The sequence below is a fragment of the Oryctolagus cuniculus genome, chromosome 2 (genome assembly GCF_964237555.1).
Source record: "Oryctolagus cuniculus chromosome 2, mOryCun1.1, whole genome shotgun sequence".
NCBI classification, from domain to species: domain Eukaryota; kingdom Metazoa; phylum Chordata; class Mammalia; order Lagomorpha; family Leporidae; genus Oryctolagus; species Oryctolagus cuniculus.
Window position 1 is genome coordinate 75,165,358 of NC_091433.1, and position 25,483 is coordinate 75,190,840.

At 38.6% G+C, this 25,483-nt stretch overlaps 1 long non-coding RNA gene and 1 pseudogene across 2 annotated transcripts in view; one reads left to right on the forward strand and one right to left on the reverse strand.

Annotated features, from left to right (window-relative positions):
* Positions 1-23,029, reverse strand: part of LOC108178859 (uncharacterized) — a 63,481-nt gene extending 40,452 nt beyond the window's left edge. Inside the window, exons 1-2 of one of the 2 annotated variants that reach the window (XR_007914047.2) lie at positions 22,758-23,029; positions 22,533-22,585 (exon numbers count right to left, since the gene is read on the reverse strand). This is a non-coding gene — a long non-coding RNA (uncharacterized lncRNA). The remainder of the gene's footprint in view (positions 1-22,532; positions 22,586-22,757) is intronic. The other variant, XR_007914046.2, reaches the window with a different exon arrangement.
* Positions 6,747-6,864, forward strand: LOC127487310 (U2 spliceosomal RNA; annotated as a pseudogene).
* Positions 23,030-25,483: the final 2,454 nt, after the last annotated feature.

Sequence of the window (25,483 nt, forward strand, 5' to 3'; positions counted from 1 at the left end):
CTACCTTACACCTTATACAAAAATCAAGTCACAGTGGATCAAGGATAAATCTCTGACATGATAACACCAAATTACTAGAGGAAGACATAGGGGAAACTCTGCTGGACATTGGTATAGGCAAACGCTTCAAAAAGACTCCAGAAGCCGGCGCCGTGGCTCAATAGGCTAATCCTCCACCTTGCAGCGCCGGCACACGGGGTTCTAGTCCCGGTTGGGGCGCCGGATTCTGTCCCGGTTGCCCCTCTTCCAGGCCAGCTCTCTGCTATGGCCAGGGAGTGCAGTGGAGGATGGCCCAGGTGCTTGGGCCCTGCACCCCATGGGAGACCAGGAAAAGCACCTGGCTCCTGGCTCCTGCCATCGGATCAGCGCGGTGCGCCGGCTGCAGCGGCGGCCATTGGAGGGTGAACCAACGGCAAAGGAAGACCTGTCTCTCTCTCTCACTGTTCACTCTGCCTGTCAAAAATAAAAAAATAAAATAAAATAAAATAAAACAAAAAGACTCCAGAAGTACAGGAAATAAATGCAAATATAGACAAATGAGATTGCATCAAGCTAAGAACTCTGCACAGCAAAACAAGCACTCAACAAAGAGAGAAGGGACAGAATGGGAGAAAATATTTGCAAACTATGAAATGGATAAAGGATTAATATCAAGGATCTATGAAGGTCACAAGAAACTCAACAGAAGAAAACAAACAATCTGGTTTAAAAAATGGGCAAAGAATATGAACAGGCATTTGTCAAAGATTGAAATGCAAATGGTCAAAAAACACACGAAAAAATACTCAGGATCACTGATCAGGAAAATGCAAATAAAAACTGCAATGAAGTTTGACCTCACCCCAGTTAATATGGCTGTCATCCAAAAACCAAAAAACAATAAATGCTGGTGAAGATGTGGAGAAAAAGGTAACCTAACACACTGTTGTTCAGAATGTAAACTATCACAACCATTAAGGAAGAGAGTACAAAGTTTCCTTAGAAATATGAAAACAGATCTACTATATAACCCAGCTATTGCACTCCTGGTAATGTACCTAAAGGAAATGAAACCTGCATATTAAAGTGTTATTTGTATCCTCATGTTTATTGCAGCTCAATTCAAAATAGCTAAGACATGGAATCAACCCAGATATCTGTCAACTGATGACCAGATAACTAAAATGTTTTATAGAGTCCAGGGCTGTGGCACAGAGGGTTAAAGCCCCAGCTTGCTGCACACACATTCCATATGGGCACTGGCTCTAGTCCCCACTGCTCCACTTCTGAACCAGCTCCCTGCTAATGTGCCTGGGAAAATCCTTGGGCCCCATGCACCCACGTGGGAGAACCAGAAGAAGTTCCTGACTCCTGGCTATGGATTGGCTTGGCTCCAGCCTTGCAGTCATTTGGGGAGTGACCCAGCAGATGGAAGACCTCTCTCTCTCTCTCTCTCTCTCACTCTCTCTCTCTCTTTCTCTATGTCTCTTTGTAAATCTTTAAAATAAATAAAGTAAATCTTTTAATAAAGGGACATATGGTATATATACACACAATGCAATACTACTCTGCCATAAAAATGAGTGAAATCTTGTTTGCAGGAAAATGAATGCAACTAGATACCATTATGTTTAGTGAAATAAATCAGTTTCATAAAGGTAAATGCCATTTGTTTTCTCTGATATGTGGTATTAATACAGATTACAAAAAAAGTATAATGATACTGACATCTCAGGATTTGATTTTTGTTTTTAGCCCTTGTTTATCTTTTTAAAAAAGATTTATTATTTATTTGAAAGGCAGAGTTACACAGAGCAGAGGGAGAGAGAGAGAGATTGAGGTCACTCCCCAGTCAGCTGCAATGGTCGGAGCTGTGCTGATCCAAAGCCAGGAGCCAGGAGCCAGGAGCCAGGAGCTTCTCTTTCCCAGGCCATAGCAGAGAGCTGGATCGGAAGTGGAGCACCTGGGACTCAACTGGCACCCATATGGGATGCCGACACTGCAGGTGGTGGCTTTACCCACTATGCCACAGCACCGGCGGCCCCATTTAGAACTTGTTTAAACTCCTGTGGGCCAATGCTCTTTCTACTTTTTATTTGTTCAACATTATGTCTAATGGTTCATTAAAGCCTGTGATTATAAAGTAAATTGAAATTAAGTTATTTCAAAGATTAAAGAAAAAAAAGAAAGGAAGGAAGGAAGGGGGCCTGAAGGAGAGAGAAAAGTATAGTTATCGTCTCAGAATTGTACCTACGAAAATATGTGAAATCTGTTCTCTATTAATAAAAACTTAAAAAAGACTTATTTTGCTATGTCCACATGAAGAAGACATCTACAACAGTAATTCCGGTTTAGAAAATTCCCCTCAGATATTGGATATTGAGAAATACAACATAGACATCTTCTCAGAGCTGTTATTTAATATATGTTATATATATTATTAAAAGTTTAAAAACATTGCTTTGTATGAGTTTTACTTTGTTGAATAGGATAACTAATTTTAATTTTTGTTATGCACGTAGCCAGAAGATACACTGAAACTCATGAATTGTGTTATCAAATTATGACATGAAATCAGGGTAACTGGAAAGAAATATCAGTTATAAATAAATTTATAACATTATAATTCATGAAGTCTCTTATATGAATAGCCGCGTTCTCCCAAAATATTAATTTAAAATATGCAATCTCAGAAATGAAGAAAGTTATAGTAGGAAAAAAGAGTTATAAATTTTCTTTTTCTAATAACAAATATTACACTGTTTCTTTTAAATGAAGACTTCATTTTTTAGAGCAATTTTAGGTTTATGACAAAATTCACAGATATTACACAGAGTGCCCATATATCTTTGCATCTACATACACCCTCACCCATTATCAACTTCCTGCACCAGAGGAGTCCATGTTTTAAAACTGATGAAGTAGGCTAATCCTCTGCCTTTCGGCGCCGGCACACCAGGTTCTAGTCCCAGTCGGGGCGCCGGATTCTGTCCTGGTTGCCCCTCTTCCAGGCCAGCTCTCTGCTGTGGCCAGGGAGTGCAGTGGCCCTGCACCCCATGGGAGACCAGGAGAAGTACCTGGCTCCTGCCATCGGATCAGTGCGGTGCGCCGGCCGCGGCGGCCATTGGAGGGTGAACCAATGGCAAAAAGGAAAACCTTTCTCTCTGTCTCTCTCTCTCTCTCTCACTGTCCACTCTGCCTGTCAAAAAAAAAAAAAAAAAAAAAAAAAAAAAAAAAAAACTGATGAAGTTGCACTTTATCACACACTGTCCATAGTTTACAATTCAGTCCAGTCCTGACGTTTCCCATTCTGTGAATTTTGACACACATACAATGATAGATGTCCAACAGTATAGTCTCATAAAGAACATAGCTGTATGGCCCTAAAATTCCACCATATTCTGTCCATTTACGCTCTCCTCCCCTGAGTCTTTGGCAACCACTGACCTTTTTGCTGTCTCCATAAGGTTGCTTTTTTCCATGGTATCACATAGTTAGAATCATAGCATTTGGCCTTTTCAGATAGACATCTTTCATTTAGTAAAAAGTATTTTACTTTCTTCGAGGGCTTCTCATGGCTTTGCTAGCTCACTTCTTTTTGGCATTGTGTTAGCTTCCATTGTCTAGATATACTACTGTTTATTCATTTGCCTGCATCTTAAAACATCTTAGCTTTTCTTCTACATTTTTTCAAATAAGAATTAAAATGCTATAAATGTCTGTGTGCAGGCTTTTCTATAGATTTGAGTTTTTAAATTTTATTTATGTTATACAAGTTTCATGTATGTCATATATAAAGATTTAGGAACATAGTGGCACTTCCTAACCTCCCTCCTTCCCACCCATACTTCAACACATCTTTTTCTCCCTCCCCCATTCCCATTCTTAATTTTTACAGAAATCTACTTTCAGTTTAATTAGTGATAGTAAAGTTAGCCCTACACTAAGTAAAAGAGTTCAACAAATAGTATGAAGGTAAAACAAAAATAACAAAAACTTCCTCAACAGAAGAGATAGGGGCTATAAACAATCATTGAATCCTAAAATGTTAATTTCACTCCAGTACATTGCATTTTAGGTATTCTTTTAGTTTTCAATGTCCTTGAGCAATACCAAGGTGAGTAACTGATGAACTGTATAGTAAGAGAAGTTTAATTTTATAAGAAACTGCCCAAAAATTTTCCTACTCTGTTGCACCACCTTGCATTTCCACCAGCAAGTGAAAGATAATTCTTATTGTTGAATATCCTTACCAGTTGTTGTTGTTGTTAGTGTCTGGATTTGGGTGTTAATGCTTGCATTTTGTTGCATGGGAATCTTCTCTCCATGTAGATTTGATGTGAAGTGTGATGTTGAATATATTTTCATATGCACATTCACTATCACGTCTATTCAAATCTTTTACTCATTTCCAAACTGAGTTGATCAATTTGTTTTTGTTAAATTTTAATAGTTCTTTACATGTTTTTGGATGGCAGTACTTTATCAGATGTGTCCTTGGCAAATATTTTCTCTTTCTGTGTCTTGTTTACTCATTCCCTTGACAGTGCCTTTCATGGAGCAGAAGTTTTAAATTTTAATTTAGTCCAGCATATTTCTTTCATGCATCACTCCTTGGTAGTTTCAATTGATTCATTATCTCTTGAGAAGCTTATTATCTTCAAAGTAAGATATGTATTTTATTATTACCTTCTGCTCTTGATTCTCAGTTTTTCCTCTGTGTTCTGGGACCATTTGTATGGCACGTCTTTACCTTCATTAAATAATTTTCTTTGAGGTTCAGATCTTCTATTCATCTGCCTTCCTCATTATTTTGAATTCACTTTCTGTGTTTTTCATCTGTATGTATTCTCTAATGAACCCAAATTATTTCTATTTTATTGAGGAGTTTCATGGAAAATCTTTTATTGATGTTTTTAGAGTAGAATTAAGATATTTTATATAACTTTCTTAAATCATATATTCATAAGGAATAAATCACCTGAATCTACAAAAAGCAACCTTCCTACAACTATGAAGGATGTGTTCATATCCATTGTCATTTTCTTAATACTTTTCTAGAAGTCTATATGTTGACCCATGTTTTTTATAGCTGTCAAGCATTAAATAAATGATCACAATGGTAAATATTATTGGAAACACAAATATTTCCTAGAAGTGTCACCAGATCTGAATTTAAGTGGAAAATATCTGTTGAGAGATAGAAAAGAAAATGAACATGTATCCATGCCTGAGTTATGATCACAAATCAAATAACCGCATAAGTAGAGATGGGGTCCACAGGGCTGGACCAGGCTGTGCTGGTCCAGATCCTGAAACAGTTCATGCTCATCTGCCCTAACGTTGCCATCCCCAGAGGATGGGACAGCAAATAGACCCTTGCCTAGCCCTTCAATTTCATTCCACCACAGAAAAACAATTATCTCCTCTCACATGAAAGATCTGTTGGTAGAATTCTGTCATGGCATCTGTCTCTACTTCTGAAGGAAAAGCAAAAACAACAATTCTTTTTCTCTCAGGATGATAAATACAAGAGTTTTCAATTTTGCTTTTAGACATGGTCTCATCTAGAAGACATTTCATAGGAACAGTTCTGCTTTCTGACAGGTATATTATGCTCATTCTCTTTTTATATACTAATTTATATTTTACCAATTTATAAGTTATTTTTCTATCTGTAGCATATTCACTTACTGCCAGCACCATATTTTTTCAGCAAATCTAGATTTTAAAATTTGTTATCAGATAAAGTTACAAGCTTATTCCATGGGAAAGAAACTTTGGTCTATTATTGATTTTTAAATATGAATGTTGCAGAAAGGTAGTGGGTGATAAGCCATACGCTGGATGCAGATTAATGAAAGTAAGATTGTGTTCTGGAGGAAAAATAAGCATTGAGATCAAAAATAGGAAAAAAAAGAAGGAGCAATTTAGGATTATTGATTACAGACCCATGAACTTTAGAGGGTCAATGACTTCAAGGAGGGATTGAGCCAAAGTCACGGAGCCATTTGTTGATTTTGATAGTGGAGTTCATCATTTAGGCAGCAGTTTCTGCTAGAAAGCAAATAAGTATATTTCTAAGGTCCAAATGCAAAAAAGCTTTATTCTCTCAAGATTAATATTAGTATCTTTTGTTGATACTGGGCAAGGAAAGCAAGATAAATAAATGCAAACAACTACAACCAAAAGGTATGCAAATAAGAAATGTGTCCTCGCCTAAAGCAGAGTTATACCAATAAGGTGGTATACAAGTAAGGTAGTATTTATAATTTACTTTATGCTGATCAGAATTTCTTCCCTCAAATTCCCTCTTTTCATCCTTTCAAATCTAGCTGGTGACTAAACGAATCCAAGATACAGAGATGTCACTGTGAAAGGTTAATAGGAAAAAAAAAGTTATTTTGTATTTTTTTTTGGCTATAAAACTTTCCTATTTTAAAACCTTTGAGTGACAATAGATAAGAATGAATCCCAAAGAAAATGTCACCATAATGTATATGCTTCTTGACTGCCTTAAATAACCATAAAGATGTGCCTTTTAATCATCCTCCTGTAGATTTTACTTTTTAGTCAAATGTTGGCCCATTCCCTGAATCCTTTCCAAGTATACCAAGCTCTTAAACTTGGTAGCCAAGACTATACATACTCTAGCCTGTCCTTTACTGCAAATACAGGGAAGATCACTTGTCAAATGACAAAGAAATGACAATTAAAGGAAGGTGCAAGGCTGAAGTCATGAATTTAAACACTCAAGCATATTCCTTACCACTTCTTGGCCTTTTGGCTAAGATCAAGTGTAGCATATGTTCTTATCAGAAGCATACTGCTTTTTACTGAATGAAAGAAGTATTAAGAGGACAAGAGAAGCAAAGTTCAATCATCAGTGGCTCTTCCAGTTACTGGTTGAAAGAAAAAATGAGAAGCATATCAGTGTTTTGCATCAGAACATGGACCAGTACATTCCCATACACTCAAGTAGGTAAGGGGGACATTTTGTCTGCCAAAGGCCATTTGGATAGTTATAAAATTATTCATGGGTCATACAAGATGATCAAATTAAAAATTAGCCTATTATAAAGAGATTAAGTTCTTTGAGTTCCACCTGTGGTTGCTTGCTGTGGCAGAGCCAGACCGAATGATTTTTCTGGGCCTTATGTAGCCCATGGCCAGATATTTCACATTACTGAAAATTAGAAAAGAAAAAATAGTAAATTAAAAAAGGGTGATTCACTTAAAAAAAAAAAACACAACAACAAAGTATAAATATTGCCTTTGCCCATTATTCAGAAAAACGCAAAAAAAAAATCCCTGAAAAATATAAATTGGAGAGCTGATATATGTGTTGAGATGATTGAAAGTCTTAATTCAAATGTTATAGATGAAAACTGCTTTAAGATTTTAAGATTCTTAGTATATTCATGTATGCATTAATGAATTTTGCTATAAATACGTTATAAACCATTTTTTACTTTATATAAGCATTTTCCTACATTGCACCTATCCTTTGACTACAGAACTGAGTTTTTGTAATTACAAAATACCAGATTAATTTATGTAAGATTCTAAGGATTAGAAAGTAATGTAGTTGCTTAGAGTATTCTTTGCAACATCAATGAAAAATGTTGTTTGAGTTCAAAGAAATTCACCAGAGTAAGTTCATTTTAAAGTGATTTCCTCTTGATATAGAGGATATATTTAAACTGTTCCCAAGAAACATGTCTTCTACAGTTAGACCCTAGTGGAAAAGAGAAAAACAACTTTAAAAATATACCTTTCAAAATAATCATTTCCTTAGTTTGTTTCAGTAAAAATAATGCAAGCTATTTGACTATTTGTAATGTGAAGCATTGCTCCTGGGAAGAAAAAGAAACATACACTCAGTTTATAAACTCAAAAATTCCCTCAAATAACAAATTTTGAATTTCAGACTTTATGAAGTATCTCTTCATAATGCTTTCCTTGAGATGTGTGACAAAAAATAAACCTTACAAAACCTTTGGATTAAAGTCATTCAAATATTTATTGGGCATTTCCTGAGTATTCTATGGGAACCAAGGGACCACTGAGTGGATTGTGATAGGAAATGAGGCAGTGTTTGTTGACTTTGAAGGCACCTGGAACCTCAAGTAGGCCCAAGAGAAAACCAATCCAATCAGCACCTAAGTCCTTTAAGAGAACTGGACAGAGATGTACCACAGAGAAATTACTAATTCATGAAGCACCTTCATGTTTGATCTTTAATTCCAAAATGCAAAAATGGGTTATTTTAAGAATGTCTTGATGAAAGATGTGTACAGATGAAAATTCTACATGAACGTAACTTCTTGATTTGAACACTAAGCCTTTTATATATAATTCAATATCAGGAATACTTACATGCAGTTTTATGTAGTGAAAATTTGATAACAATTTATGGGCTATAAGGTGTATTTAAAAAATATTAATGCTTCTTCAATGAGTTTGCTTTTTACAATGAATAGTGTTTTTCAATCATTGTTGGGATAGACAGGGATCACTTTAAATTAAAATTGATGCATGAGTTTTTAGTCCACATTTGTGGTGATAATCCCAAACAAAAAATCTACCTGTGCTCCAGATTCTCAGAGATGTTCTTGGTTTTTCTTCTGTTACGTATTGTTAAGATTGAGATAGGCAACTGTTCTTGCTATTTCTTTCCACATGACAGCGTCATTAATTCTTTTTAAATTTTATCAAGGTATACAAATTTCATTATTTCATGTATACAGATTTAGGAACATAGTGAGACTTCCCACATTATCCTCCCTCGAGCCCATGCTCTAACCCTTCCTCCTCCTTCCTCTTCTATTTCCTCTCTTAATTTTTACAAAGATCTACTTTATTCTCATAACATCCACCCTACACTAAGTAAAGAGTCCAACAAATAGCAAGGAAAAAAAAAACACTTCTCAGGGCTGTAAACAACAATTGAAGCTCAAAATGTCAATTTCACTCCAATACATTATATTTTCAGTGCTCTATTGCAGTTACCACAGATAAGGGGTAACATATTTGTCTTTTGGAGACTCACTTATTTCACTAACTATAATGGTTTCCATCCATTTTGTTGCAAAAGACAAGATTTCATTAATTTTTTTTGGCTGAGTTGTAATCCATAGTGTATATATATCATAATTTCTTTATCCAGCCATCAGCTGATGGACATCTGGGTTCATTCCATATCTTAGTTATTGTGAATTGAGCTGCAACAAACAGGGGCATACAGATAACTCTTTCCTATGCTAATTTCATTTATCGGGTAAATTCTCAGGCGTGGGATTGCAGGATCATCTGATGTATCCATCATCAGCTTTCTGAGGTATCTCCACACTGTCTTCCACAATGGCTGTACTAGTTTACATTCCCAGGAACAGTGACTGTGGTACCTTTTCCCCCACATCCTCATCAGTATTTATCGTTTGTTTATATTTCTGGTTTCTAACTGGGGTGAGGTAAAACCTCATTGTGGTTTTGATTTGCATTTACCTGATGGTTAGTGATCCTAAGCATTTTTTTTCATGTGTCTGTTGGTCATTTGAATTTCCTCTCTTGAAAAATGCCTATTCTAGTCCTTTGTCCATTTCTTAACTGGATATTTTGTTTTGTTGTTGTTTAGTTTCTTGTAGGCCGGTGCTGTGGCTCAATAGGCTAATCCTCCGCCTGCGGTGCTGGCGTCCCGGGTTCTAGTCCCGGTCAGGGCACCGGATTCTGTCCGGTTGCTTTTCTTCCTGTCCAGCTCTCTGCTCTGGCCCGGGAGTGCAGGGGAGAATGGCCCACAGTCCTTGGGCCCTGCACCCTCATGGGAGGCCAGGAGGAAGTACCTGGCCCCTGGCTTCAGATCAGCACTGTCCACCAGCCGCAGCGGCCACTGTGGGGTGAACCAACGGAAAAAAGGAAGACCTTCCTCTCTGTCTCTTTCTCTCACTGTCCACTCTGCCTGTCAAAAAAAAATCTATGTTTAGTTTCTTGAGCTCTTAATAGATTCTGGATATCAATCTTTTAAAAATTATTTATTTATATGAGAGTTACAATTACAGACAATGAGAGGGAGAGACAAAGAGAGGGAGAGACACACACAGAGAGGTCTTCCACCTGCTGGTTCACTCCCTAAATGGTTGCAATGGCCAGAGCTAGGCGATCTGAAGCCAGGATCCAGGAGCTTCTTCTGGGTCTCCCACTTGGGTGCCAAGGCCCAAGCACTTGGGCCGTCATCTAGTGCTTTCCCAGGCCATAAGCAGTGAGCTGGATCAGAAGAGAAGCATCTGGGACACAAACCAGCACCCCTATGGGATGCAGGCGCCACAGGCAGAGGCTTAGCCTACTATGCCACAGCACTTGCCCTCAGATGGATATCAATCCATTATCAGTCTCATAGTTTGCAAATATTTTCTCCCATTTTGTCAGTTGCCTCTTCACATTGCTGAGTGTGTCTTTTGCAATGCAGGAGCTTCTAAAATTTTAATACCAATTGTCTATTTTGGTTTTTATGTCTTTGGCTTCTGGTGTCTTTTCCAAGAAGTCTTTGCCTATACTCATGTCTTGCTGAGTTTCCCCAATGTTCTCCTTTAGAAATTTGATAACAACTGGTTGTAGATTTAGATTCTTGATCCATTTTGTGTTGATTTTTGTATAACGTGTAAGATAGGGGTCTTGTTTCATACGTCTGTGTGCAGAAATCCAGTTTTTCCAGCTCTATTTATTGAAGATTCTGTACTTGATCCAGAAATTGATTTTAGCTCCTTTGTCAAGTATTAGTTGGTTACAGACGCATGAATTGATTTCTGGAGATTCTATTCGATTGCATTGGTTTACCTGTCTATTTTTGTGCCAATACCAGGCTGTTTTGATTATAACTGCCCTGTAGTATGTCTTGAAATGTGGTATTGTGATGTCTTGGCTTTGTTTTTTTTGTATAAGAAAGCTTTAGCTATTCAGGGTCTCTTGTTTTCATATGAATTTTAACATCATTTTTCTAATCTAAGAAAGTTGCCATTGGTATTTTGATTGAAATACATATATATGTATATATATGTATTTGTTTCATACTTTTAAAAAATCACTCAATTAAAAGCAATCTGAAAATAAGAATTCTATCTGTTTCATTTACTGTTATTATGCTAGGTTTCAGAACAGTCCTTGGCACATAGTAGGCAGACAAGAAATATTTGTTGAATGAGTGAGTTAATTAGTGGATCAAGTCACACCCAGTGATATGTAACTATTTGTATATCTGTCATCATTTGGCCTGCAGAGTTATCAAGCATTCCCTTGTTCCCTGCTTGAATCCCTGCTTGCTTCATTCTTGGAAGAAGTTAATGAGACTATAACTGAATAAGCAGAACCATCCACTGGGCTGACATTAGTCCCTTTTTCGTCTGCTCTGTTGAGATACATGCTAGCTAAATAGACTCTAGTTTTTATCTGGAAGAATCAGTAATCCTGGTAACCAATAAACCATTTGACCAAGTGGTCATGTTCCAGCTGTGATATACACTTATAGCTTGATTTACTCTGAGGCTCCTAGAATACAATTTGATAGATTTTTATTAAAAACATCTTACAGGAACTTAAGGAGTCTTTCACAAGCCCAGAAGTTCCTTCATTTGTAAAACAGTAGTCAGGAAATGCAACTAACGAAACGTACAAGAGTACTAAAGCTCACAAAGGCAAGATCAGAGTTTGATGGGAAGGATATAAATGAACTTTATAGGTATGGTTTTGAAAACCATATGTTGGCACAGCACGCTCTTGGGTACTCCAAAATGAGAGTAAATCATTTAACCACAGTAGCATAATTAGCCTGGCTTCAGAGAACCTATAAGCTAATAACCATCTCTGACACCAGACGGTAAGCCAAGCAATATGTGTTTTCCCTTCATTCTCTCTTTAATGCAGGTGCATGAAAAAGGTAACTTAACTTAATGGTGCTTTGCAGTACTAATTATTTGGTAATAATCAAAAGACTTCATGATCTGAAAAAGTTGTTTCAGTACAGCCCATTAAACAAAATGAAGAGCTATTATTCCATCACACTGCCTACCTGCCACTCAGGTGTTCATTTGCCAGATGCTTTCTAATTAAGAGCATATCAAATGAGAATAACATGAAATGCACAATCAGGTGAGCTTATCAAGTCCAATTTCAGTGCCAGTAACAAATATTATCTTTTTTTAGTTTTCCAAGATAGTTACTTCTTAATCTTCGTATTGCTACTATTCTATGTCACAAAAAAATTCCTCTGATCCCAATTGACAGTGTGAATTATGGAGATGAATGATCCTTCTTAACTTGAGATAAATAACAGCATAAATTTCTATTCTTATGATGTACGGAGTTATTTAAAATTTGTATTAAAGTCATTTATAATAAATCAATTTTCTGATGGAAAATATAATCTCATGATTACTTGATCATGTACTTATGTTTGCTGTGGACCAGGAGTCTTTTTAACATCTGTAAGTCAGAAAAACAGCGATGGAGTGGGGGTGGAAAGAGGGAGGAGAAGGGAGAGAGAACAGAGAGAAGCTAAAAAGAGAAAAGAAATAGATATTGAAGTTGTTGCCCAAAGATATTTTCTTATTTCCTCTCTTTTACTATCCTTTTACAGTTGAGAAATTGATTTTGGACTTGTTCCAAAGTTGTTAGAAAAAAAGTAAATTATCTTTCCCTTGGTTTCTCTGATGCAGGGAGTTAGTAACTCAAAATTGTTAGGAGAATGCATACCTTTTGCTCATTGTTAGAATGTATTTCTGAAGCCAGAGCTTAAAACAACTTTGTACAGGTGCAGAAGTAAGTTGTTAAGAAAATAGCTATCAATTCCATTACATGCTGTATAACAGTTTGAATGTCACCAAGTAAATACTTGAAAACCAACATTTTTTGCCATGTAGGTACAAAAGCACCACCTTGGTTTAAATATTGTGCTGTGGCTTCTGTCCAAAACACTGCTGTTTGTTAAGGCAGATATATTTTTATTATTTTGGAGAACACATTCCTGAATGCTAGGAATGTATTGAATAGTGTAAGGGAGATAATTTCAAGAGGCAGCATTGTGTAGAGGCTGTGATCCTGTCTGCATAGGCTGGAAATCTGGCTACCACCTGGGACCCTCTCTTTTGCTTCATGTGTGTCTGTGTCCTCATCTATAAAATGTAATTAGCAGTTGGCCATTTGCATGTATTTGTATGGAATTATCTATAAAAATCCTTTTGTGCTGTCTTTTTATTATTGACTTGCAATAGTTATAGTTAGTTATATACTCTAGGTACAAATCATGTACCAGATGCAAATCCAGTTTTCCCCCTCCTAGACTGCTGTGAAGATTAGATGATTTATAACCTGCAGAGTGCCCAGGATCAGATTGAGCATGCAGTATGTACGAAGGAAGCTATTATTATGAACCTTGAACTAGACTCACTTAGTACTCTTAAAGGCTTCTCTTCTGATATCAGAATGATTTTTATCTATTAAAGAACAATTGGTATGTCATAGATCCCAGGAGTTTAAAACATAATTTTCTCAGAAGAAAACAAAGAAAGAAGAACATTATAGTTAAAGATGTGATGCCTGTTCCATCACAGGAAGCCACATTAGCCACAACGAAACTGCCCATGTACCTTTACCCTCATCTCTCTGCTGTAATTGCCAAATAGCCATACTGTTTTCGTACACTTTCTTTCTATTGACTTAAGTAAATTTAGTTTAAAATGAACTTGCATCATTTTATTCTTTCAACTTGAACATATATCAAATCTGTTTTTTTTTTTTTTTTGCCATCTTTTAATTTGATATGCATACATTGTCTACATTATTTGACCACTAAGAAAAGAGTTTCTTTAACTGCCAATTGGGCCAGAAGGTTGATAGTCATTAATTGAAGCTAAGTATCTGAAAAATTTTTCTTAAGATATTTATTTGAAAGTTAAAGTTACAGAAAGAGAGGGAGAGCCAGACACACACACACACAGAGAAAGAGAGAGAGAATGAGAGAGATATCTATCTTCCATTCTCTGGTTCATCCTTCAAATGGATGCAAGAGCCGGGACTGGGCCAGACCGAAGCCAGAAATCAGGAGCTTTATCCAGGTCTCCCATGCAGCTATCATGGGCCCAAACAGTAGGGTTATCTTCCACTGCTTTCCCCAGGCCACCAGCAGGGAGCTGTATTGGAAGTGAAAGATCTGGGTCATGAAGCGGTGCCCTTATGGGATGCGGTGTTGCCAGTGGCAGCTTTACCCGCTATGCCACGATGTTGGCTCCTGAAACAATTTCCATGATCACTTTCAAACAGAGGAACTTTCAGAAGTAGAAAGCACCACGATTATTAGATGCAAATTAATATTTATTAATCCAGATAGTAATTTGTTGATAGTTTAAAGCTAAACACAGGGAATATGATACTGATGAAACTTGTGTCATATCAGGGATATTTACAAGGTTTTTTTTTTATCTACAAAGGCATGGTATTCTTTTTTTCTATCAACATAAAAGTGAACAATAAAACTAGCAGGCTAGATACTCCCAATTCTTAGGAATAATCAGAACTGGGTTATTTGGGGGGATCGTTAAAGGGGATTACCTACTTCAACAAGCTTTTAATAAGATGAACTTAGTCTATCTGGTAAAACAGACTCATAGAAGAATTTGTGTGAGGAACGGTCAGAAAAGCTTGGTTTTTAATACTTTACAGGACTCAGAAGCCTAAATCCCTTTTAGTATCTTCAAGCTTATAAAACTACTAGACACTGAACGGCCTTTCCAATGTAGAAGAGCTTACACAGTAATGCTTTGTCATCTGTTAAGCTGAAATCCAAGACGTGTTCTTCAATATAACTTACAAGGAAATGGCCTTTTTTCCTTCCAGGGATGATTCTTCCCTACTGAAGATTAGCTTTTGGCCCCAAGTTACTTACTCTGTACTCTGCAGAAAATTATTCTTTTATTTTGAAAGGTTGGGAGGAGGGACACACATTTGAACTTTTAAAATCAAACCTCAGGTGTGAGAAATGGATTACAAATTAATCTTAACCATTGGTGCATGACATTCTAGTCATTGGCCCGTAGATGGCCTGCTTTCATTTAACAGCTTATTTGTAATAATTAAATAAGCACCTGTGAGTACACTATGAAAACAAAAGTGAGGGCCTAGACCTTTACCTTGCATTTTACTGTAACATTTGCTGTAACCCGAGCCCAACTGCCCCACCACTTCTCCTCATCCTGCAATAGATTTCCCCATTCCATTGCTTTCCTTTCGTATGTAGTGTTAGTGCATCCAGATGCATTCCCAAAATATATGTTGTTAAGTATTAGGGATTTTTGTTTAACTTTAGAAAGTATATCATGATATATATATATATATATATATATATATATAATCTAGAAAACCTTCTGTTTGAAATAATATGTATCCTTAACTTGAATGCTATCAAGTATTTCATTTTGAGAATAAAATGTTTGTTGATTTACTTTTTTATGGTTGGGCACTTGAATTTGTTCTAGGGCTCTGCTATTTTGAACAACACCTCTATGACCATTTCTATGCTTATTTGTTATAGTGTATGCAAACAATTTTTGGGTTGCATAAATTACTGTGTCTTAGCATATAGAAATGTGAATCCATAGAACTTCTACATTTACATTAAAGGAGTACAAAATACTGTTGCCCTGTTGTCTTGATTTGCATTTTACTGATTGCATATTATTAGTTACGTTTTTCTCCAGGGACATCCACTTTTCCATTTGTGATTTTTCTGAATAATTTATGGAGTTCTGTAAATATACTTGATATTAATCCAGTTTTCTGTACCAAGAATATCTATGGGGCTGACACTGGTGTAGTGGGTAAAGCTGCCACCTGCAGTGCTGGGATCCCATATTGGTGCTGGTTCAAATCCCAGTTGCTCCTTTTCTGATCCAGCTCTCAGCTATGGCCTGAGAAAGCAGTAGAAGATGGCCCAGATACTTGGGCCCCTGCACACACTTGGGAGCCACAGAAGAAGCTCCTGGCTCCTGGCTCGTGGCTTTGGATTGGCCCAGCTCCAGCGGTAGCAGCTATTTGCATAGCAAATCAGCAGATGGAAGACTTCTCTCTCTCTGCCTCTGTCTTTCTATAACTCTTTCAAGTAAGTAAATAAATCTTAAAAAAATTCTTTTGTCTTTCTTTTATTAAAGTGTCCATTTGTGAATATTTGTTCTTAATTTGCATAATATATTTTTAAAGATTTATTTGTATTTACTTGAAAGACAGAGTTACAGAGAGAGGTAAAGAGAGAGACAGAGACAGAGAGGGCTTCCATCCACTAGTTCACTCCCCAGATGGCCGCAATGGCTGGAGCTGAGCCAATCTGAAGCCAGGAGCCAGGAGCTGCTTCTGGGCCTCCCACATGGGTGCAGGGGCCCAAGGACTTGGGCCGTCTTCTACTGCTATCCCAGGCCACAGTAGAGAGCTGGGTCAGAAGAGGAGAAGCCAGGACTAGAACTGGTGCCCATATGGGATGCCAGCGCTTCAAGCCAGGGCTTTAACCCAATGCGCCACAACACTGGCACTTGCATAATATATTTTAATTCAATTTTATAACACCGTATTATTCAAGTTTTGTACCTTATTTAAGAAATATTTCTCGGGGGCTGGTGCTGTGGTGCAGTGGGTTAAAGCCCTGCCTGAAGTGCTGGCACTGGTTCAAGTCCCAGCTTCTCCTCTTCTGTTCTTTTTGAGAATTTCAAAGTTACTGAATTTCTCTCCTTTTCCTCTACTTTTTCATATTTTTTTCTAATTTGTCCTATTTTTGAAATGGAGCTGGAAATATGAATCTAATTTTGTCTTTATTCTTATAGGTGACAATGTTTTCCAGTTTTATTTATTGAAGAGTTTATCTTTCCCCACCTATATCTATATCAAAGTTCCATAAATGACTGACTGCAGCTTTTCTATGATATTCCAAGAACAACTGCTTTTTCTACCAATATCCCACTCTACCACAAATATTTTAACTTCATAATAGGTACTGGCAGTTGACTGGGCAAGTCCTTATTATTTGGCCTTAAGGTCGAGAATCTTAGGCCCAGAGAATCAGCCACTCATTTCTCAGTCTATGAAATAAATCAAAAGGTTGGAACTGTACTCTTGGATTTCCAAGGAGAGGCCCTTAGATACTTCTCAGATTATGACCCATCTGCCTTGGGGCTTTGGAGGGGAGGGATTGGAAAGAAGATGTGAGAGAAGAATTAATGTGTTCTCCCTTTGATAGGATCTTTGTACACAGGTATTCATCTCAAGATATAGATGGAGTGACAGTGACTTGATCAGCCCTTGTCCTGACTGTTGATGAAGAACTTAATACTTTATCCCTTTTGGTATTTTTTTTTTTTGGTCCTACTTAATACTATTGGTTGAACTCTACAATTAACACACAATTATTCTTAGGTGTTTAAATTTAACTGAAAAGTGACCTCTGTTAAATATAAGAGTGTGAATAAGAGAGGGAGGAGATGTACAATTTGGGACATGCTCAATCTGACTTGCTCCAAATGGTAGAGTTAGAAATGTGCCAGGGGATTCCAATTCAATCCCATCAAGGCGGAATGTACCAATGCCATCTCACTAGTCCCAGTGATCAATTTCAGTTCACATTTGATCCTACTGATAGGTCTAAGAGTCAAAGGGATCACATAAACAAGAATAGTGTCTGCAAATACTAGCTGATAGGATAAAAAAAGGGAGAGAACGATCCAACATGGGAAGCGGGATACACAGCAGACTCATAGAAGGGCAGATGTCCTAAGCAGCACTCTGGCCTCAGAATCAGCCCTTAGGGCATTTGGATCTGGCTAAAAAGCCCATGAGAGTATTTCAGGGATGGAAAGCCAAGACACTCTGGCAAAAAAAAAAAAAAAAAAAAAAAAAAACAAACAACAAAAAACAAAACAAAACAAAAAAACACCTATATGAAAGATCTCTGTGAGTGAGATCCCAGTGGAAAGAACGGGCCATCAAAGAAGGAGGTACCTTTCTCTGAAGGGAGGAGAGAACTTCCACTTTGACCATGGCCTTGTCTAAATAAGATCGGAGTCAGCGAACTCATAAGGCTTCCATAATCTTGGCAACTCATGACAAGAGCCTAGGGTGATTACTGATGTCATAAACAAGAGCGTCAATTGTTAATTCAACAACAGGATTCACTGTGCACTTACCCCCCATGTAGGATCTCTGTCCTTAATGTGTTGAACAATGTGAATTAATGCTATAACTAGTACTGAAACAATATTTTACACTTTGTGTTTCTGTGTGGGTGTAAACTGTTGAAATCTTTACTTTGAAATCTTTACTTACTATATACTAAACTGATCTTCTGTATATAAAGAGAATTGAAAATGAATCTTGATGTGAATGGAATGGGAGAGGAAGCGGGAGATGGGAGGGGTACGGGTAGGAGGGAAGTTATGGGGGGGAGCCATTGTAATCCATAAACTGTACTTTGGAAATTTATATTTATTAAATAAAAATTAAAAAAATATTTCATTACAGTAAAAAAAAAAAAAGGTATAGAGGAAGGAAGATAAGAATGACCTCCAAAGCATAATTGACTTCCTTCTATCCTGCCTTTGAGTCTCTCCCATGTCTGAAGTTAAAGTTATCACCTTAACCAATAATTTCAAAATGCCTTGTCCATATACTTCTCCTTATACTAACGTTCCCTCATAGCTTTCTTGGTACTTTTTGTCATTAATTCTGCCAAGATTCATCTTGGACGAGGGAGTCAGTAGTAGCTTCTAGGAACATATTCTGAAATTTTAAACTAAAAAAGGTCACAATTTAAAACTTTAGGTGAATTTGGATTTTATACCTAAAAATTAAAGTTCAATAAGAAAAAATACACACAAGGTAACTGGCATGCCTACATAAATCGCTGATTAAATCATATCCCGACACATTTAGGCTATAAGCTTCTAAAACACCTCTGCCTACTTAGCTCTTCGAATTGTGCAGGCAAGTTCAATATCTCCTTTCCAAAAGTCTTTGGTTACATAATATGCATGTGTAAGGGTTCCATTTGAGTTAGAGAAATATTTGATTGATTTTATAATGTTAGAGGAACCCTAAGAGAAGCAAAAGTACATTGAGCCACAGAAAGTTCTGTTCATGATTACAGAAGGAATAGAAATAAATAGCTGATTGGAAATCAGTGCAACATTGATATCTGACAGAAACTAGGCATAACAAATATACTTTCAGCTAAATATAACTTATACGTAATGTATAGATCCACACTGGAAACTGATAGTCACCTTATTCCTGAGAACTAGTTTGCTGTGTAATTTTACAAAGCGTTCATCCTAAGTAGGATGTTCTATGAATATATTTAAGTCCTGTTTGTCTACTTTTTGGCTATTGAAGAAATTCATGCATTTATGCATGTGCTGAAAATGTGGCAGTCATAGCTAATGAAACTGCAACTGGATGGGAAAAGGAGGTGATTTGCTAAATGCTTCGTAGCAGTTGCATCAAGTCAATTTGCACAAGTTGACAAGAGTCAAATGTCTGATGGAAAATCACCACTTTTTCATGTAAGATGCTGACAGGAGAGAAGCCAGGAGCTACTTGCTATTTTAATGGCGCTATCCAAGTAAGCAGACTATGCTGTTTACAGTTAATGAATATTGAATAAATATATATATATAAAACAGTTCTTCGACTTATTTTTTAGTGCTTAGGGAGAAGAGTATTGATTTCATGATCTGTGGACATTATTAAAATTTGAAATGATTATGATCAAGAATAATCATTAACTTACTCCTCTAACGTCACATGGACTAACATAACACAAAAATATTGTCTCAGTTGGCAGTTCTTGAGCATTCATACATAAGCTGTGTTTTGGCCTTTACAAAAAGAAAATGGTTATATCTGGTCATGCTGGTCTAGGTATTGAAATCTCCAAAATATCTGTATATTATGCCTTATCCTAGACACTAGCTCTAGATAAATAATTGTCAGTGTACTCTAGTGTTCTTTCTTGAAAAGAAAGATATGTTTTGTCTTCTCTTAAAACTTTAGAAGGTTGCAAAATTTTAGTAGATATCATGTACAATTGACAAATTGCTACTATCTCTGGATGAAAAAAGTAATTTCCATATGCACTTGATTAAAAATATTAGGAACTACTTGTGCTTTGCCTTCATTAATGGATCTTTTGATATTTAACTTATTAGCTCATCCAGATCCCACATTTGGCTTTGAAAAACATGATATGTAAACTAAGAACTCAAAACACTAAACAGGCTAAAAAAAAAGTGAGAAGTTATAAAAGGAAATATTCCATCGTTGACAAATTTTTCTTTCTGGAAACAAAACTGACACTCTGTTTGTGTATCACACTCATGGTTAAGAAACAAGTCCTGAACTGGGCACTCGGCACAGTAGCTGAGATGCTGCTTGTAATGCCTGTATACCATATCAGGGTACCTGGGTTCCAGTCCCAGGAATGCTTCCTATTCTACTTTCCTGCTAATGTACACCCTCGGAAACAGCCAGTCATGGCTCAAGTAGTTGAGTCTCTCTACACAGGAGATCCAGACCAATTTCCTAGATCCTGGCTTCAACATGGCCAGGCCTGTCAATCAACAAATAGAAAATCTCTTTCTGTCTGTATGTCTCTCTCTATCTCTGTTTCTCTGCATTTCAAATGAAATAAAGGAAGCAAGGGAAGGAGGGAGGGGGGCAGGGAGGGAGGGAGGGAAGGAGGGAGGGAGAGAGGAAGGAAGGAAGGAAGGAAGGAAGGAAGGAAGGAAGGAAGGAAGGAAAAAAATAAAAGAAACAAATCCACAGTTTCAATAAACTGAAACAAACAAAAATGTGCCTAGGTCCATCATGAGCAGCACTGCTGGTAAGTCAGACAGCTTCCACGGATTGCAAAGTGGTAGATTTGTCTTCCCACCCTGTTTATTAATGGTGTGGAAAGATACTCTCAAAGGTCTGAGTAAGAGTAAATGTGCACATTCCCATACCGACAGCACAGATGAGTTGTCTGTAGGAGACAAGCCCAGTCTCAGAGTTCGCAGTCTGAGCTCTGGAACCGGCTTTCCTGGATCAATATCCTGTGACACCACTCATTGGCTCTATGACACTGAGCAATTTTCCTAAGTTCTCTGTGGCTATAATTAGGAGGCTCTTAGGAGCTACTTGAGATAACCTTTGTTAAACACTTTAGTAAATGTCTTTTACAAACCTAGCACTTGATAATTTCATGGTCTTCATGGTTCAAGTCAAGGGAAACAGCGTTACATTAAATCCCACCAAGAAGTATGGTGTTGAGGAATGGACTTGGAGAGAGGCAGCCAGAGGCAATGGTGCTAAGAACTTTCACTCTGCTCTTGTGAGACAGCGCCACCCTTACAGCTGTCTATCATTCAGAACGATCGCATGTGATAAAAACTGGGGATGCCACTCTAGAGGATGAAACAAATGCATTGCTTTTTTTTTTTTTTTTTGGACAGGCAGAGTGGACAGTGAGAGAGAGAGACTGAGAGAAAGGTCTTCCTTTGCCGTTGGTTCACCCTCCAATGGCCGCCGCGGCTGGCATGCTGCGGCCGGCGCACCGCGCTGATCCGAAGGCAGGAGCCAGGTGCTTCTCCTGGTCTCCCATGGGGTGCAGGGCCCAAGGACTTGGGCCATCCTCCACTGCACTCCCGGGCCACAGCAGAGAGCTGGCCTGGAAGAGGGGCAACCGGGACAGAATCCGGCGCCCCGACCGGGACTAGAACCTGGTGTATCGGTGCTGCTAGGCAGAGGATTAGCCTATTGAGCCGTGGCGCCGGCCCGCATTGCTTTTTTTATACCCTAACAAAACACTATTGGTCACCACAGTGTGTGTGGAGTTTCCCCTCCACTGCTGTGCAGACACTGGTTGGGTGTCCTATAATTTAACTCAGTCCTGACACTAGTCATCTGGAGACAGCATCAGACTAGAGGTTAAGGGCTTAGTCCCAAGACTGACCCTACTTCAGGTGTCAGTTACATGCCGGGGTTGTCACCCCTGCCTCTGAGCGATCAGCTGTCAATCAGTGTTCAGAGGTTCCCACAACCCCTACTCAAAATTGCGATTATGTTCTAGAGCAGCTCACAGAGCTCTGGCAAGCAGTTTGTTTATTATGGTCTGTTTATCACAAAAGGGTAGAACTCAGGAACAGTCAGATGAAAGGGAAGCATAGGGTGAGGCATGGGGAAGAGGAATGGGGTTTCTGTGCCCTCTGCAGGTGCATCACTTTCCCAGAATCTCCACCTGATCGGCAACCTAGAGCTCTCCAGTACCTGTCCTTTAGGGTTTTGTGGAGGTTTCATTGTGACTGACTAAATCGTTAGCCATTGGTGACTGCTTCAGATCAGACCTCTCCACTCCCTCTGAAGATCAGAGGGTGTGGCTAAAAGTTCCATCCCTCTAATCACAGTTGTTCCACCATCACCCAGTCCCATCCTGAGCCTATCAAGGAGCCCCCAGTCAACAGTCATTTCATTAGCATAAAAAAGACACTTACCAAGTCAGAAATTCCCAGCGTTTTAAGAGCTGTGCTTTTTAGGAGTCAGGAAGCTGGAAGACACAACAAAATATGTTAAATATGTTAAATCCAAGACAACTTCATAGCTACATACATGATTCTCTAGAGTAGTTCTGAAGAAAGGATGCAAGCCCATAAGCGATAGTATGTACTGGGTTTTAAATCAAGAGCTAGTGGTGCTAAGGAAGAAGAGTTTCTAGACACCTGTGTGGCTGTGACTGTTCTCACTCTGGACTCCTGGCGGTGCTAGCCATGGTGCTGGACTTGTTTCCGATGTAGGTTTGCTGATGCTGTAGCACAAAAAATAATCTGTGACACTGGTCTTCTGGGAAAAGAAACATTTTATCTGTGCGACTGACCAACATGGAAACAGAATCTGTCCCTTCAACTGGGATTCCAGAGAAAGCTTTATGAGGTCAGGAAAAAGAAGTCTACATGGACACCTCAGCAGGGCAATTTCATAGGGTCAGTATGGGAAGGATGTGAAGGTCTCCTGGGTCCCTGGAAATAAAGAAACCCCCAGGAAAACTTCCCAGCAGTAAGGAAATCAATGACAGAAAAAACCCTCGCCAGCAGCACTCTTCCTGAGATACCTACCTCCAGATTACAATCCTGGTGGCAGCATTTTCAGCTTCCACCTATCCTGCTTGCCTGCTGCTTCCTTGCTGTGTACTTTAATAAATCTAACTCTTTTCATTGTGTCTCACTGCTGGTGAATTCCTCCACCACCTGCCATGCTGGTCTTAATTGGTTGCTTCCCATGGCAGGAATCTGATGAGGGGAGGTTGTAATTTTCTGACCCCTCACTTCTAAAGCCATCTGGCTCTATTATTTCTGTTCATTCTCTAATTTTTGGTTACTTGAGCAGAGAGGGGTGTATTTGGTCCTGGGTGTCATCTGTTGGTCACAATTCTCCTTTTCTCTTAGAAGAAAAACTTATTTGAAACCCACACTCACACACAGAGACAGAGACACAGAAAGCTTCCATCTTTCTATACACTGGTTCACTCCCCAAATGCCAAAAACAGCTGAGGCTGGGCAAGGCTAGAGCTGGGAGCTGGGAATACAATCCAGTCCCCACTGTGAGTGGCAGAATCATTCACTTGAATCATCAGTGCTTCCTCCCAAGATCTGCATGAACAGAAAGCTGGAGTTAGAAGCCAGAGCCCAAAATTGAACCCATACATATTGTCAGAAGGGCTGCCACAGAAGAAGAAACAGAGTTAATCTTATGTGTATAAAGTTAATTGAAAATAGACCTTAGTTAAAAAAAAAAAAAAAGAATGGGAATAGGAGAGGGAGGAGGAAGAGAGGTGGGAGTGCGGGTAGGAGGGCGGGTATGGTGGGAGGAATCACTGTTTCTAAAGTTATATTTATGAAACGCATGAAGTTTGTATTAAAAAAAAAAAACGGATTGCCCCCTCTTGGCTTAGACTGGGGTTTTATGAGTATGGAGCGAACTTCGTGCTGCCATTTTTCCTCCCTCTGTCTCTTCTGGCATATTGCAGGGAGGAAGGCCAGCAGGAGGACCCACCCCCCCGCCAGGGGGTGTTACTGAGCAGTGTTATTGGACACACAGGCCTCAGGGTGCTGGGCCCAGAAGAGTCCCCTGGGATTGGGGTCGGGGAGGATGGGGGGAGACGATGGGAGGGGCAGACCTGCAGTGTTATTGAACTGGGTGCAGGAACTCACCCACAACATTGACGGGTTACAGATGTGCAGTTCCTTTCAAGGCATCTAGGTCCCTGTTCTCTTCCCTCATTCAACTGCATGAACGTCTTGGTTTTAGACAGACACCACACACACACACACACACACACACACACACACACAGAGGCTCCTGTCTTCGTGCCTAACAGACCCAGTCATCTCACCTGCCAGGCCAAACACCAGCCCCTGGGATCCTCCTTTGTGTTCAGATTCAGCCCCCAACTAGTTGAAATTGATGTAGACTACAAGGTGGTGGTGCTTGTAAAAACTACTTAAAAACAGTGATTTAGTGACCTTGTAAGGCTAGAACCTATTGTTAAAGAGCAGGTGTGGGAGGCTTTGCTTGGGAGTAAATGGGGAAACAGCGAGGGGCTTTTGTGCTTCTGAGCTGTCAAGCCGAGACTTGACAAAGGGAGAGCCCGCTGGTTTCAGGGTCACCACCCCTGTGGGCAGCTCCCAAGCAACCAGATTCAGAACTCAGCTGTCTCCTCCCAGTGGGGAGTCTCGGGAACTGCCTCTTTCTGCCTGGGGAGAGTCCAGCGCTCTGCCCGTGCCCTGGGCTTGCACAAGCCATCTATTATCCTTTCACTGTGCTTCTTTTCTGCTGCAGACAGTCAGCCAGAGACGGCTTCTTTTTATGTGCCATGAAGCCCTGACTGCTAGGACTTACTGAAGCTCTCTCCACCACAGTATATTAATTGTCTACTTGGAAAAGACCATTTTGAAAGTATGCCTCTACTGTGTATAAAGTGGTAGTTCACGAAGTCATTTTCAGCAATACTTTCAGAGCTGGTTACACAAGTGTAACCTGGCTATTCTAAAATGAGATAATGTACAATAGGGATAAGCAGAGGAACACACACACATGCAAAATTCCCTCATCAAGAGAAAAATAATGTTAAGAGTAATCTTTCCAAAATTTTCTGTACATATGTATATGTATTTGGAACCTGAAATTTTTGTTTTGGATTTTTCAGGATTTTCAATTTTTTCAAATTTGAAATATTTGCACATCTGTAATGAGGTATCTTAGAGAGGGAACATAATTATAAATGTGAAGTTCACCTATGTATCATACACACCTTATATGCACAGTTTGAATAAAGTCTTAGTTTGTGGAATTTTCCAAGTATGTCATCTTGATACTTAAAAACTTTGGATTTTAGAGCATTTTGACTCAGAATAATTAAATTTGTGTGTGTGCTACTTTTTTTTATTTA